This window comes from Suricata suricatta, chromosome 4 (genome assembly GCF_006229205.1).
Source record: "Suricata suricatta isolate VVHF042 chromosome 4, meerkat_22Aug2017_6uvM2_HiC, whole genome shotgun sequence".
Lineage (NCBI taxonomy): Eukaryota > Metazoa > Chordata > Mammalia > Carnivora > Herpestidae > Suricata > Suricata suricatta.
In genome coordinates this window covers 120,052,528-120,069,988 of record NC_043703.1, presented here as the reverse complement: position 1 = coordinate 120,069,988, position 17,461 = coordinate 120,052,528, and positions in this window count along the sequence as shown.

Genomic DNA, 17,461 nt, shown 5'->3' with positions numbered 1-17,461 from the left:
TGAGGGTTGGGGGGGAGGGGGGAGGGGGGAAGACAGGTGGTGGTGATGGTGGAGGGCACTTGAGGGGAAGAGCACTGGGTGTTGTATGGAAAACAATTTGACAATAAAATATTATGGAAAAAAAATAAAAATAAAAATAAAATAAAAATAAAAAAAAAGAACTATAGGTCTAAATTCAAATAAATTAAACATGCTACTTTTAATTTCTTTTTTTCTTTCTTTTTTTTTTTTAACATTTATTTGTTTTTGAGAGACAGAGCATGAGCAGAGGAGGGGCAGAGAGAGAGAGGGAGACACAGAATTCAAAACAGGGTCCAGGCCCCAAGCTGTCAGCACAGAGCCAGACGTGGGGCTCCATTCACGAACTGCATGATCATGACCTGAGTCGGAAGTCAACTTCTTAACCAACCGAGCCACCCAGGTGCCCCTAATTTCTTTTTTCCCCAAGTTTTTATTTAAATTCCAGTTAGTTAGCACACAGTGTAGTATTTGTTAGTTTCAGGTGTACAATTTAGTGATCCAACACTTGCAAACAACATCCGGTGCTCATCACAAGTGGGTGCCTTAATCCCCATCCCCGATTTCACCCATCCCCCCACTCACCTCCACTCTGGTAACCAGTTTGTTCTCTATAGTTAAGAGTCTGTTCCTTGGTTTGCCTCTCTCTCTTTCTTTTTGCTAGTTTGTTTTGTTTCTTAAATTCCACGTATGAGTGAAATCATATGGTATGTATCTTTGTCTTTGACTGACATTTCACTTATCATAATACTCTCTAAATCCATCCACATTGTTGCAAATAGCAAGATTTCATTCTATTTTGTGTCTAAGTAATATTTCATTGTGCATTTAAACACCACATCTTCTTTATACATTTAGTAATGGACATTTGGGCTCACTCTTTTTGATTTCATTGACCCTTTCATAAATATTTTCAGGCAGTTCCATTATTAGAGATTTTAAGAACACTGGCAAACATACCACGAAAAAAAGACTATATTAAATTGAACTTTTCTCATGCTTTCAAACTCTTTGCCTTAATATAGCTCTGCATAATATACTCACAATAAATATAGTTTTGTTCCAAAACTTTTATTTTATATAATAGCAGGATGGTACTCTCTATGAGTACAATTATAGAGATTAACATTTTGGTTTTTTAACAATAAAATGATGCCTTGACCACTTTACTCTATGTAAATAATTGATACCTTATGTCTGAAGAAACAATCTCATGCAGCTTAATCGCTTCTCGGCCTTTTGGCTAAGATGAAGTGCAGTTTCATGCGGTTTATCATCACCTTTCCCACCCCAATTCATTCCTTTAAAAAAAAAAAACCCTGTAAGTTCGCACACTCTTTTGCTCATAATATCATATGCATATTAACATAGATCAGTAAAAATGACAGTGACAGCAACAGCAGAAATTCAGCTGGATGTACAGGAATTAATTAATCCTCCATGATGTGTTAAATCTAAGCATTTCCTTAAATAAAAAGTTGGCACTTATTTCTCAGTGCAACCCACAGAGATGTAGGAAAATGCACAGTGGTGATTACATAGCAACATAAAAGCTATTTTGGATCCAAAGCTAATAGTCTGCAAATAATCCAGATGTTGGTGTATGTGCTTCAGATAGACTATTGAAGTCCTTAGTACCATTACATCCCTAGTTATTTTTTAAAAGAAATGGTTCATTTTTTAAGAGAACTAGTTAGGTAATGCATTTTGACACCCTTTCTTAAATAAAATTAAGGAATTATTCGGAAGTAGAGTTCTACTGAAAGATGTTTTTCAGCCTCAGAAATGCTGCTTGAAATTAGGAATCCTTTGATAGAAAGTCATTTCTTGGTCATGCTCCTTGAAATCTAAGAATCCAACACTGGATTTTACTATACATTTTAGTAGACTAAGATAAAGTCCATATGGTAAGATTTGAGTCGTAAAGCTTATTCTTACCTATGAAATATTTTTTCTCTGCTATTCTACCACCACTGTATTTTCTACCTTGTAAGACTCGGTCTTTAGAAAATGCCTATTTAAAGGTATGCTGCTTGAGGCAAAAACAGGTTTAGAAAATGCTGTAGATAATTTATCAACATTCATGTTTTTTTTTAATCTGAAAAAATAAGGCTATGGACCTACAAAAGTAAAGTAGAAGAAAAAATAAGCTTTAAGTTATAGTAGGTATGTGACAAAGATATTGCATTTATTTATTAAATCACTTTTCATTGTTTGCTTCTTTATTAGTATATTCACCAAATACATAAAGAGTGACAATTTATTATAATACACAGTGCTAAACTTTTACATGCCCTAGAATTAAAATAGCAGTCCTCGACTTCTTTAAATAATCTTTTTGATAGCTGAGACAGACAAAAACTATCATTATTCTTTAATTCTAAAAGCTATATATGATAATTGCAAAAACTACCTGTGAGGTAGTGAAAAATATGAAAGCATATGTATACACGCACAAGCACATACCTGTTACCTTGATTTTAATTCCCTAAAATAATGTTTAATATTGCAGTGTACTAATTTTAGTTATTATATCAGCAACATTTTGTTTTCCTTCTACATTTAGTTCTAGCTCTGGGTCTTTGTGTATTACTGACAAATAGTATGGAAACAAATAACAGGGTGCTAAGAGAGCTGGTAAATGGAGAAATAAAACTGATGCCAGAGCATCGTGAAGAAGAGGACATTCCATCTGGACTTGGAATGAAAACAAGGATTAACACTTAGTGCTTGAGAAGAATTATGAAACTACGGCTTTCATAACTTGTGAGAGCCTGAGAAGTGAAAAGGCACAGTGTGACTTGTGGAATGGACATAAGGCTAGGCTGGCTGACGTGAAAAGCTAAGAGGTTTCTGGTTTATAATGCAGCCAGGCCAGTGGGCAACAGGCAGCCCAAATTGCTACTCTTGTATAGTCCATGCTCAAGTAAGTGTTCTCAGCTAAGCAGAATGCTGATGATTTTATAACAGTCTATGACATAATCACATTTGTATTTTTAAATTATGACTCAAAACACAACACTGGAAGAAAACGGTGGTACAAGAATTTAGACAGAGATAGAACAGTTAGGAAACCACTGAAGTGGTCCTACTGAGCAGAGATGACAGTTCAGACTAGGGTCATGGCAGTGAAAATGGAGATTTCGTATTGAGGTAGAACATCAGTGGTTGGACAAGGGAGATTAAGGAAGGTGGAGTCCTCTAAGATTTAAAATGTACCTAAAAATAGGATATGCCTTAAGTAAAACAAAACAAAAGAACAGCAACAACCACGCACACATAACCGCTGAATATCCCATAAAACCAAAAAAGAAATCTTAGCTGCCATTAGAGACTAAGGTAAAGGAGCCGCCTGAGAGGACACACCTGAATTAAAAGTATCTGCTTTCTAAATTTGCCAATCCCATGGAAATCCCACAGATGATGTTAACAGCAAATACTTTTTCACTTTCTCTTTCACCAAAGTGTAGAGGTATGTAAATTTAAGGCTAGGATAAAGGAACTTTTTACCTCTAAAGTCTGTGATTCCATTTCAGATTTACCTAGCAGACTCAGATAATGTGTTTCACACCTCCGTTTGAAATACTTAAGAAGGCATAGAAATTTGAAATAATCTGTGGAAGTGAGAATGACAGCCTCTCATCAGAATCTGGAAGAACTTTCCAATTAATGAAAAGTGACAGTCTTCACTTTAAGGTATATTCCTAATTTACCTTATGAAATAGAGCCTATGCCAACAAAATCATAGTGATGTAACTTCCCCCACAGGTTCAGAAATAAGCAAGCTACTTGAATACATTCAAGTATGGCTTGTATTCAAGTGAGAAACGAGAAGAGAATTTGTGAAATACTTCTTCCACTTTTATTTAGTCTCTGATCTTTATCGATCCAGCAAATACTTGCATAGCCCTCTATGGCATGAAACCAGAATCTGATGATAGAGTAATGATGAAGATTTGTGTTGGTCTTACTTTCCTGGGATCTAAGGTTTCAGAGAGACTGAATATTAAGACTAATAAGACAAGACAGTAATTCACAGGTTACACAACCCTTTTGGTCTCAGTCCAATGCTCCTAAATGGTTTTCCCTGAATCTCCCAACATGTAGATAGTATCACAGTGGTCTGTATTCTTTTGGAGTTCCTTTCCATCAACTGTAATTTGTGTGAGTTCTATAAATGCATAGCCATGATCAGCATCACTCATCACTCACCACTGAAGCCCTTATACTAACAGCAGTCAACAGATGCCCCATATATGGCCTGTGAGCTAAGAATACTTTATTTATTCAAAGGGCTGCAAAGGAAAAATGGCAGAAGTGGGAAGAGGAGAAGGAAGTACAAGAGGAGAAGAAAGAGAGACCAGGGGAGAGAAATTTATATGGTCCATGAAACCTAAAATATTTGCTAGCTGTCCATTTACAGAAAAAGTTTGCTGATCACCCTTAGCACATAGTAAATTCCCAACAAATAAATGTTGAATGAATGCATACATGACATTTGGGGTTCAAAAGTACAGTAGTACAGATAGGACCAGATACATGCACCCAGATCGTTAAAAATGGTGCGTGCTAGGATTAGGACTTGTGTTCTATGATCTCAGACATTTCAGAGAAAAGGGGTTAGTTAGGAAAGAGAAATTCTGCTTATAGGGAGATTCAAGTCTAAATAATAAATGCCAGGTAAAAAGACACAATCAGGCTGTAAAATGGCACATTATCTCAATTTGTACCAATAAGACATTAGTAGTATTCAGAAAATACTTCCAAATGAAGTGAAGAAATGCTTAGTAAAATTGGAAATGAAGAGGACATGTCTGTTAAAAAATACCTAGTTCCAACTATCTGAGATAACAGAGCCTTTTTCAATGGAATTAGAATATATTATAATTAGTAGAGTCATATATAAATATATCCAACATTATTTCTACCATTTAATATTAACTAGATATTTTAAGCAACAGTAAAATTTTAAATTAAAACTTAATTTTTAAATTTAAATTTTAAGAAAATGTACATGAAGACTAAACATTAACAGGAGAAAATATTTTCTTTTTCATGTACTAGAATATAGAGAATCAAAGAGAAGATAATCAGAATATTCAATTTAAAAATAAAACTCATCAAACTGTGTGTACTCTTTAAATTTCAGAAATCAACAGAAATTCTAAAACTGACCAGCAGTTAGAGCTTTACAAAATCCTAATCCAAATTTGTAAAATAGTGTGAAATCATTAATGTGCATAAGCATGACTTATTTAAAATAATGAAAGTTGACTCATTTGAGATAACTGAATTAGAAAATTTGCCTATTTAAATATGCTATTTGTCTCTCTAATAATTCAATATATGCAACACAGTTAGAATTAAAATGCCAATTGGCTAATTGGCTGGTTTGCTGGGGTGGGGGTTAGTGTACAAAGTCATTTCTGGGAACCGTTGATTAAAGATAAAACATGCAAAGTAAGAAAATCAGTTTTTGAGGATGATTTTAACTGGAATAGAGAGAGGAAGCTTCAGTAATGAATCAGATGACATACTTGTAGGAAAAGAGGGAGAAAAAAAAACTAAAGAAATAAGGATCCTGATAACTTTATTATGTGAAAAAATGAAAATTTAAATCGCATATTCCTTTGGAGGAATAAATAAATCCATTAGCCCAATTGGCTAGCAACTGTTTTTATTTATTTTTATTGATGGAGGGGATAAAAACGGGAAAAAAAGAAAAACTGTTAAAAATAATACACATGGTGGGGCACCTGAGTGGCTCAGTTGGTGAAGCGTCCGACTTCAGCTCAGGTCGTGATCGTGTGGTTTGTGAATTTGAGCCCCACGTTGGGCTCTGTGCTGACAGTGCAGAGCCTGCTTCGGATTCTGTGTCTTTCTCTCTTTCTGCCCCTCCCCTGCTCATGCTCTCTATCTCTCAAAAAGTGAATAAATGTTAAAAAAATTACGAATAATATACATGTACACAAATATACACATTGACTAAGAAGTAGGAAATGTAAAATGATTTGAAAAAATTTGAAAATACAGGACAATATTCATTTAATAGAGGACATGGATCACCTTTCTAAAGCTTAATAATATTAAAAGCAGAAAATCAAGAAATGAGAGATAGATTTCTCTCTTAAAAATTAATTTTTCCATAAAATGCCATAAATAACTCAAAATAAAAAGACATATTAAGGATAACAATAGACATTTATTCATTCATGCCATATTTATATAGTTTTAAGTTTCTAGTACCTTTTGCTGTGAAGATGCAATAAAGCCTTAATGGAATGACTACATAAAACAATATATTTAATCTCAGGAAAGTAGATAAACATCAGTGTTACTAATATTCATTCTGTATAAATAATGATCAGGTTCAGACATCAACCTTAATGGTTTCTGGTTTTGAGGAACAAGTTATTTATCATATTTTGTGACTACCACTATTAGTAGTAACTACTTCATAGTTATATGAAAATTAAATGAGTAATACAGGTAAAAAAGTTAGAACAAAGACTAGTACTTATTAAGCATCAATTTTGTATTAGGAATATCTTAGTAGACACTGTTATATCTCCTAGGGCTTTTAAAATGACAAGAAAGTCATAGAATTCACTTTGGTGTGGAAAAGCAACTTTAAATACAGTTAATTATAGTACAAATCACACAGTCTTTTTAGAGAGCAATTACTCAACATTTTCCAATGACATAAAATCAGCACATTTTAGCCACTCTAATTCTTGGTATTTTTTTATTCTGGTAAAAAAATCAGAAATTGGTAAAACACTGTACATACAAGATATTTTCTTAAGCACTGTGTATATTATAAAAATAGGAAAACTCAATGTCTAATAACTTTGAAATGGTTACATATACCAAAGTATTGACAAATGATGAAAGTGATGTAGCTATTCAAAACCATATTTTAAAAAGGTAAATACAGGGGCCCCTAGGTGGGTCAGTTGTGTAAGCATTGGACTTTTGATTTTGGCTTAGTAATGATGTCATGGTCATAGAGGCTGCTGGGGATTTTCTTTCCCCCTCTCTCTCTGCCCCTTGCTAGCTCACACACTCTCATTCACTTGCTCTCTCTTTTTCTCTCAAAATAAATGAACACTTTTTAAAAACTAAAAAAAAAAGAAAGATAATTATAGACTAAGATAATACTGGCAACAAAGTAATATCTCCCCTATCCTCTCCAGTCCTTAGTTGCTTTTAAGATTTTCTCTATTTCCCTTTTTTTTTTCTTCAGTTTGTGACAGAAAGAGAAAGAGCACAATTGGGGGACAATTGGGGGAGGGGCAGAGAGGGAGAGAGGGAGAGAGAGAGAGAGAGAATCGAGGCAGGCTCCCTGTTGTCAGAGCAGAGCCTGAAATGGGGTCAATCCCACCAACCATGAGATTAAAACCTGAGCTAAAATGAGGAATCAGACACTTAACCAATTGAGCCACCTAAGCGCCCCTCATAAGTCAATATTCTTAATTTCTGTTAGTGTTTTTGATTTCTAGTATTCCCTTCTAGTTTCTATCACACTGCTTACAGTAATCATTTATTTTTGTAAGTTGTCTGCTTTTACCTATAACATAATCACAGATTTTTAAACATTGTTTGGTCGTTCCAATTTCTATATTATATCTGACTTATGTTTTGATGCCTGCTTTGTCTCTTCAAACTATTATATCTTATCTCTTAGAACATCTTGTAATTGTTTGTTGAAAACTGGCATATTGTATGAGATAGCAGGAATGGATGCAAACAGACCTTCATCGTAAGGTTTTATGCTAATATGACTGAGTCAGACTGTCTACTTTTTGATGGAAAGGTAGGTGACAGGCATTTCAAATTCCTCTAGTGCCTTTATTTTTGTCTCCCTTTCTTTGTGTTTCCCTAAGAACTTCTTAAACGGAGTGTGAGCCTGATAGCTCTATCAGCTGTAATCCACACTTATACTGGAGCCTGTGGTGGTGGTGGTTATTTATGGGAGGACGGGGCAGGGGTGGGCCACCAACTTATGATTAAATTTCATAATTTCATAAGTCTTGTGTCCCTCAACTGTGACCTTCACTAATGTTTCTTGGATTTCTCTCCCTGTTAAGTGAGAGAAAAGTCAGATAATGGAGTCGGTGATTCTTATTCTCAGATGTAGTAATGATCTGGCAAAGTCTTTAAAAGCCTACTCCTGGAGAGTAGAGTAATGGGGACTTCCATGGCCATATTTCTATGGGAATATTTCAAAATTTTATCTTTTCCCTTGCTCCCAAAAGAAATATAAAGGGGTTTTCTTGGCTCTTCACCATGAGAACCTATAGTTGCTGGAGGTAAAACTTCAAAAGTATGATGGAACCTTACAACTGTGACCCTCAGAAGTTTCTTACACTCAGCCTCCTGCCCACTTGGCCTTCAGCCATTTGTCAAAACTGCCCCTTAAGTATTCTTGACAGTTTTTGGCTCTAGAAAATTCTGTACTAGTATCAACTCTGATACTCTGTATTCACCTGTGTTTCCAAAATTCAGAGCAACAGTTTGCTCTATGACTTCAGTTCTCTGAAGGGCCCAAGAAAAGTCATTGATGTAACTCTTCTTTTTTCCTGTTATAAAAACAAGAGTTACAACTACCAAGTTTTTTACTGATTGGAGCTAATGCTTGCAGTATAATATTAAAATAAAACTAGATTTTTAATAAAAGAAAATAGGTTAAAATGTGGAATATATAGAAATAAATACAAACTTGTTAAATCTGCCCACAATTTAAAATACTTTTCCTTTAAGTGGAAAGGTAACAGTGGATTGTCTTTTTTTTAAACGTTTCTGTTTTCCAACCTGTTTTTATATTATTTTGTTTTTATATTACTTTCTTATATCACTTTACCTTTATAATCATAAATGTAGTTCAAAATATTCTAGGATTCCAAAAAGAAATGTAGTATAGTTACTTAAGGACTTCAGAGAAAATGTACCTACTTTTGATTCTTGCCTTACTTCATTATATTTTAAGTGACTCTGGGTGAATTTCTTAAATATCCAGTTTTTCACATTCCTCATCTGTAGGATGAAAGCACTAGTAATACTAAGCCATGAGATTGTCAACAGAATTAAGGGATTCCTATACTAAAACTGCCTAGTACCTTAAAACTTCTTATATTGTTTGAAACAAGCAATTGAGAAAGCATTTCATTTTTGAATTCATTAAAACAGATGCAATTTATTATTCATTTCCTTTGATGAATCCATAGTCTGAGTTACTGATCATCTTCTCAAGTGGGTCAATTAACTGCTCTTCACCATCTGTTTGGCCAGTAATCTGGTCTCTTGCTTCCAGTCATATGCAATGGCCTTTCACAGTGTGGGGGCCTGAGAATACTGGAAGGGCACCAGATTGGAGATTATTTGTCCATGAGAAAATACCACAGAAAAAAACATATGAATATGTAGAGAGAATGAAATGTGCAACTTTAAAAAATTGTTGTGTAAATCTTATTTCTGGCCTGCCACTCTGATATCAGTGTAATAAATGTAAATATCGTGTTTACCCAATTGACAGTCATTCCTCTGTGAAATCAATGTATCGTTTGTGTGAGGGATTTTAGCAGACTTGGCAGAGATCATATTTGATCTTCCTTGTTTATTATACCTTTCACTAACATGTTTGATTCTTATATAAAAGAACATATATTTTTTTAACCAGTATAATACATTTTAGCAGGATTGAATCTTTCAGCTCTTTAAATTGATATTTTTTCTTAATCCATTTTTTGAAAACTAGGTAAAGTTTAATTGTCAATGATGAAAATAAAACAGGAGCACACTGCGAAAAGATTCTAAAGCATGCTTGTAAGGTTTAGCCCAACATTTTCCAAATCTATATTTAAGCCAGGTAGAACTTTAATTGAGACCCCCTTTTTTTTTTCACCTGAAAGACAGTAGAATTTTTATCATGAAGCTGCAATAGTAAGTATGATTTTGGAAGTGGTTTCTAGAAAACTACATGGAGGGTTGAAAATTCTATGCAGTAATTAAAAGAGGATTGGCTCAAAGTCCTTATTCAGATGATTTACCTAGTGTTTAACAAGAAAGGGCATAGAATACAGATAGATACATGGAAATATGTGACACCTGCATTTTTCTCTATGTTCGGTAAAGTATATCTATTAGACTTAAATAAAAATTTAAAATATAATGGTAAATGCCATTTTTAAAAAAACCTTTTAGCCCTTGCACAGGGAGTTTATTTATGATTTATATCTAATATTCTTTTAAATATCTCCAATCGCTAATGAACTAGATGCTGCTATTATCATCACTTTGCATAATTAGTGATAAAATTAAGTCCTTGGACAATTAAGAAGCATTTTGTTTTTAGGAAAATATATGATGGTTTACAACATTTTGTAACAGTTCTGAATTTAGCCACAGGATCTCTAGATTTTTATACAAGACCACAATATCCATATACATTATTAGTAAAGCTTTGAGAACCAAAAATGATTTCCACTAAAGAAAGATTGAGAAGTATATTTTGCAGATCATGATACTAACAAATGATATATTTGATTTCATAAGCTCCTATAAGCTAGAATTAACATCCAAGGTGGAAACAGTTGTAAATAAGAATGCTTAAAAATCTGTAAGTCTGGGGACACATGGGTGGTTCAGTCAGTTGAGCATCCAACTCTTGACTTTGGCTCAGGTTTATGAGTTGGAGCCCTGAGTCAGACTTTGCCCTGACAGAGCAGAGCCTGCTTGGCATTCTCTCTCTCTCTCTCTCTGTCTTTGTCCCTTCTCTGCATGCATACATACTCACTCTTTATCTCAAAAATAAACATTAAAAATTTTTGTAAGTCCAAATGAATTTAAGCCTCCAATATTTGGACTATCAGTTAATATTTAAAATGAAAGAAGAAATAAGAATAGTGTAGCATTTTCAAAAGAGCAAGAGGAATCTGATAGTTGATGGTGTCAAATAACTACAAATAATTCTTTATAATAGTAATAACAATAAGCCAAATAATAAAACTTTCATTTCTGGGCTCCTGGGTGGCTCAGTCAGTTGAGTGTCCAGCTTTTGATTTTGGCTCAGGTCATGATCTCATGGTTCCTGGGATCGAGCCCCACATCAGGCTCTGTGCTGACAGTGGAGAGCCTGCTCAGGATTCTCTCTCTCCATCTCTCTCTGCCCCAAACTCACTTGCATGCATGCACGTGTTCTCTCTCTCTCTCTCTCAAATATAAGTAAATAAACATTTTAACAAAAAAGAAACTTCCATTTCCTGAAAACATGAGAAAATAAACTTGAGTCTTTCTTCCTCTTTCCTAGAAACAAAGCCTAACACAATATAGAAATTATGTGAGCTTGAAATATCTGAAAATTGAAGGCAAGAATTGTGAGAAAGACCTGATGTAAGAGAAGGTGGTTGATTCCAGGTGTGTTTAAGCATGTGTATATGAGGAAATGAGGAAGGGAGGAAGGAAGATGAAGCATGTGAACTACAGGCAAGGAAAATGCTAGGGCGGATTCTTTTTTTCTTAAATTTTTATAATGAATATTTTCAAATGTACAGAGAAGTTAAAATACTTAACACTGAACACCCAATTCCTAGATGCCACAATTAACTTCAAAAAAATACACTTTATTTTTAGAGCAATTTTAGGTTCATAGCAAGATTGAGCAGAATGTACATAACGTTTCCATATGACCTCTGTCCCCCACAGTTCCTCCCTTTATCAACGTGACACACTAGAGTAGTACATTTGTACCATCAGTGAACTTATATCAACCCAAAGTTGTCACCCAAAGTTCATCATTTACATTAGTTTTCTCTCTTGGTATTGTATATTCTGTGAATTTTGACAAACGTACAATGATATATTCACCATTATTGTATCATACAGAATAGTTTCCCTGCCTTAAAAAAACATTTATGCTCTGCCTATACATTTCTTCCTGCTTCTAACCCCTGGCAACCACTCACCTTTTACTATCTCCTTCATTGCTCCTTTTTCAGAATGCCATATAGTTGGAATCATACAGTAGGCAGCCTTTTACAATTGGATTTTTTCACATAGATATATGCATTTCAGTTTTATCCATGTCTACCCATGGCTTGATAGCTCATTTCTTTTTACTGCTGAATAATATCCATTATCTGAACATACTACAATTTATCCATTGAACAACTGAAGGACATCTTTTTTTTGCTTTGACATTTTGGCAGTTATACATACAGCTGCAGGTTTTTGCGTGGACATAAGTTTTCAACTCATTTTGGTAAATGCCAAGGAACACGATTGCTGAATTCCATGATAACAATATGTTTAGTTTTATAAGTGTCAAACTGTCTTCTAACGTGGCTGCTATGGACTGAATTGTGTCTCTCCAAATTTCACATGTGGAAGCCTTAACTCCCAGTGTGAGACTATGTGGAGATGAGGCTTTTGGGAGATAGGTTTAGATGAGGTCATGAGGACAGGAACCTCAAGAAGAGACACCACAGAGCTTGCTCTTTACATCTCTCCATCAATGAGGACACAGAAAGAGGTGACCATCTACAGGTGATAAAGTAATCTCTCAAAAGAAGCTGACCATACTGACAATTTTATTTCAGACTTCCAGCCTCCAAAACTTTGAGAAAATAAGTTTAGTGATATTTTGTGATAACAGCCCAAGCTCACCACTACAACTATTGACAATGAGAAATGGGGTGCTGCTATAACAAAATACTTAAACTGTTGAAGCAGCTTTATAATTGGGTAATGGCTAGAGGCTGGAAGAGTTTTAAAATGCATGGTAGAAATAGGAATATTAAGGATGATCCTGGTGAGCTCTTTGATAGAAATGAGAACATGTTGCTGGACAGTAGAAGAAAGGCTATCCTTGTAATGAAGTGCCAAAGAACTTGAATGAACGGTGTTCCAGTTTGTGTGTGTATGTGCGTCTGTGTGTGTGTGTGGAAAGTAGCAGTTACGATGAATTTGGATATTTAGCTGATGATATTTTATGTAAATTATTGAAAAAGCTACTTGATTCTGTTTGGCTACTTATAGTAAAATGTGAAAGGAGAGAGCTTACTTGAAGAAGGAATTGTTAAACAAAGGGACCAGGACCTGAAGATATGGAAAATTTTTAACATATTCACATTGCAAAAAAATAAAATGAGAGAGAATGTTCTGAAGGAACATCAAGGGTATGGCTGCACTACCACTTGGTAGAGTTTAAGGTCTTATAGGCAGAGAAGCATTGTCAGTTTGAACTGAAGGGGACAGAGATAGGACAAAAGAAAGGAAGGCCGTTGGACTTTGGGATTTTATATAATGGAATGATAGTGCTATTTGGCTGCAAAAGTGTGCTATATCTCAGGAAGAGGAAAAAATTACCTCAAAGGGAATTCCCATTTCATCAGGGGAACTGCCTTGGTTTCAACAGATCAGATGGCCTCCATCTAGAGCCTTAGGTATAGGCATGCCTGGCAGAACAATGCAGTGGGACCACTTGACAGAGCTTTGGGGGCAGGACTCTGGCCCAGCCCAGTCATGGAGCAGAATCTCTACTTAACCCCTTGGAATGATGCTGCTGCCCTGTTGGTTTTGGTTAAGATCTATGGAATTTGCCTCGCTGGGTTTTGGACCTGCTTGGGAACCATTACTTCTTTCTTCCTTCTAGTTTCTCCCTTTTGAATAGCAATGTCCATCCTGTGCCCATTCCACCATTGTATTTGAGCAGTGCATTAATTTCTCTGGTTTCACAAGTCCACAGATGGGAGGAATTTTGTTTCAGGATGAATTCTGCCTTGAGTCTCACTCATAAATGATTAGAAGATATATATATGAAATTTTTTGCCATTAGACTTTATAAGTGATGCTAGAAGACATTAAGATTTCTGGGGCTGTTGTAATTTAATGAACACATTTTACAGACAAGAAGGACATTAATTTAGGGGTCTCCAAAGATGGAATGCTATGGATTGAATTGTGTTCAATTCTCCCAAATTCATATGTTGAAGCCCTATCAACCAGTATGACTATAGTTAGTGATAGAGCTTTTAAGATTAAATGAAATCATAAGAGTAGGGTCCTAATCAAATTGAACTGGTGACCTTCTAAGAAGGGAAGACAAAGACAGAGAGACAGAGATCCTGTAAGAGCATGCATCCAGGAAACGCCATGTGAACAAACAGCTAGAAGGAAGTTATCTTCCAAGTGAAGGAGAGAGAGAGAACAAGGAAATTCTCGAATAAATAATCTAATAGTCTACTTCAAAAAACAAGCAAAATAAAAAGCAAAGTAAACCCAAAGCAAAAAGAATGCATAAAATAGTAAAGATGATAATTGAAATTGATAAAATTGAAAAAGGAGTAGGAGAATATAAAAATCAATAAAACCAAAAGCTGGTCATTTAAAAAAAACCAGTAAGATAAATACATCTCTATCAAGATTGACAGAAATAAAAGGAGAGAAAACACAAATCAGCAATATCAGTAATGAATAGGGAATGTCACACCAAAACTATAACATTGAGAGGATATTAAAGTAATCCTAAAAATATTTCACTGTATAAATTTAAAAATACTCATTTAAAAATACTCAATGCATTATTACCACATATTACCAAACACATATTACAAAACACATATTGCCAACATTTAACCATGCTTAAGGCGATCTAAATAGTCCCATTAACCATTAAATAAATTGAATTTAATAAATTTAATGTTTATTTATATATTTTTGCGAGAGAGAGCCCGAGCAGGGTAGGGGCAGAGAGAGAGGGAGAAAGCAAATCAAGCATGCTCTGTGCTATCATCACAGAGTCCTTCATGGGGTTCAAACTCACAAACCATGAGATCATGACCTGAGCTGAAATCAAGAGTCGGCCCCCTAACCGACAAACTCACCCAAATAAATTGGCACTCCAAATAAATTGAAGGTTTAATTAAAATGTCTGAACATTAATCCCCAGTCCCTGATTATTTTACCAAAAATTTCTATCAAATATTTAAAGACAAATTAACAGTGAGTTTACACAATGTCTTCCAGTGTATACAAAAGAGGGGAACACTTCCCAAGTCACTTTATGAGACCAGTATTAACCTAATATCAAAATTAGAAAAAAATGAAAGATAAAACTACAGGCCATGAACTAAGATGCAAATCCTCAACAAAATAGTAACAGATTTAATCCAAAAGTGTGTAAAAAAAAATATACACTCTGACCATGTGTGATTTTTTTTCAGGTATATAAGGCTGGGTCAATGTTAAAAAAAAAAATCAGTCAGGGGCGCTTGGGTGGCTCAGTCGGTTAAGCGTCTGGCTTCGGCTCAGGTTATGATCTCGCAGCTCATGTGCTGACAGCTCAGAGCCTGGAACCTGCTTCAGATTCGGTGTCTCCCTCTCTCTCTGACCCTCTCCTGTTCGCATTGTCTCTCTCTGTCTCTCAAAAATAAATAAAAAATATTTAAAAAATCAATCAATATAAATTACCATATCAAATGACTGAAGAAGAAAAATCATATGATTATAACAACTGATACAGAAAAACCCAGTGGCCATTCATGATAAAAACTATAAAATCATTTTGGGCATATTATCAATAATGAGGAACTACAATGATTGGATAAAGTACATTTGCAAAAAATATACAGAAAACATCAAACCTAATGGTGAATGAATAAAATGCTATACTCTTAGGACTGGAAATGAAGCAAGGGTGTCCAATTTTATGATTCTTATGCAATATAATACTGGAAGTTCTAGGCATCACATTAGGCATATATAATATAATAATATATCCCATATAATATATTACATATGGTGTATATACTACCTATTCTCATATACATATAAATAACATGGGATAAATATTTTTATTTTTTAACTGTTTTTATTTATTTATTTATTATTTTTTAAACTTTTTTTCTTAATGTTTTATTTATTTTTGATACAGAGAGAGACAGAGCATGAGAGGGGGAGGGGCAGAGACAGAAGGAGACACAGAACCGGAAGCAGGCTCCAGGCTCTGAGCTAGCTGTCAGCACAGAGCCTGACGCGGGGCTCGAACCCACGAACGTGAGATCTGACCTGAGCCGAAGTCGGAGGCTTAACGACTGAGCCACCCAGGCGCCCCTTTATTTATTTTTGAGAGAGAGAGAGAGACAGCGTGAGCCAGGGAAGATCTGAGAGAGAGGGATACACAGAATCTGAAGACAGGCTTCAGGCTATGAGCTAACTGTCAGCACAGAGCACGATGCGGGGCTTGAACCCACGAACCGTGAGATCATGACCTGAGCCGAAGCCAGCCACTTAACTGACTGAGCCACCCAGGTGCCCCAACATGAGATAAATATAAGATAAAGGAAAGTATCTAAAAAATTACATATGGCTTAAAAATTTAAGACTATATTCAACTTATGTAATATATCTGCACATATAATACATACATATGCATGTATTATTTATAATATATGTTATATGCATGTAATATATGTATATATAATATACATATTGTCCATGCAACATATAAAATATTAATTACATTAGTTTCTAAAGTATTATGGACTTAAATGAAATACTTAAAACTACATAACCTTTAGAAAAAATAGAGAAAATCTTCAAAGTCTAGGACTATCCAAAAAATTCATAAACTTGACATGAAAGCATTATTCATATTAAAAAAAAATACAGGACAATTCTAAACTGGAAAGGACTTCAGGTAAAAAATAGTATAAATTGGGACTGTTCCATGTAACAAGTGTTCATCTTGTACAAAATTTAAATTCTTCATTGCTAGAGACATAATAGCATTATACACACAAAGTATTGGACAGTAAGCACAGAATATGATTGTCTTGACCAATCTTATTTCCAGAGAAATAAGAGACAAGGTTTAGGAGACTACGACAGCAATTTTAGTCTAAATATATTGAAATGTCATGTTCTTTTTAATTTTTTTAATTTGAATATAGTTGACACACAATTTTACAATAGTTTTAGGTATGGAATGTAATGATGAAATTTATCTACACATTATGCTTTGCTCACCCCAAAGAGTGTCTTGCTCTTAAAAACACCGTCTAAATTATTCTACCAGCTATTTTGGACTTAGAATCTACTTCAGACTTAATTTTAGGCATTGGAATGTAAGTCAGGAGATCAACCAGCTCAATGAATTCCAGGAAGTTACAAGTGAATATGTGAATATAATTTATTTGCCCAAAAATATAAGAGAAATATTTCAAAATGTTGATATTTTGATGATGGTATTGTCAACATATAAATTGATAAGAGTTTAAAATTCTTAAGGATGTTCAGTCACTTCCTTGGATATTATCAATCTCCATTGTGTGTGTGACATAAAAATATGCATTATCACACAGTATAATGAAAATATTTATATTCATGCCACTTTGAATATTTCTTCCTTCATTGACTATACATGTATATAAAAACTCAGGTTTAT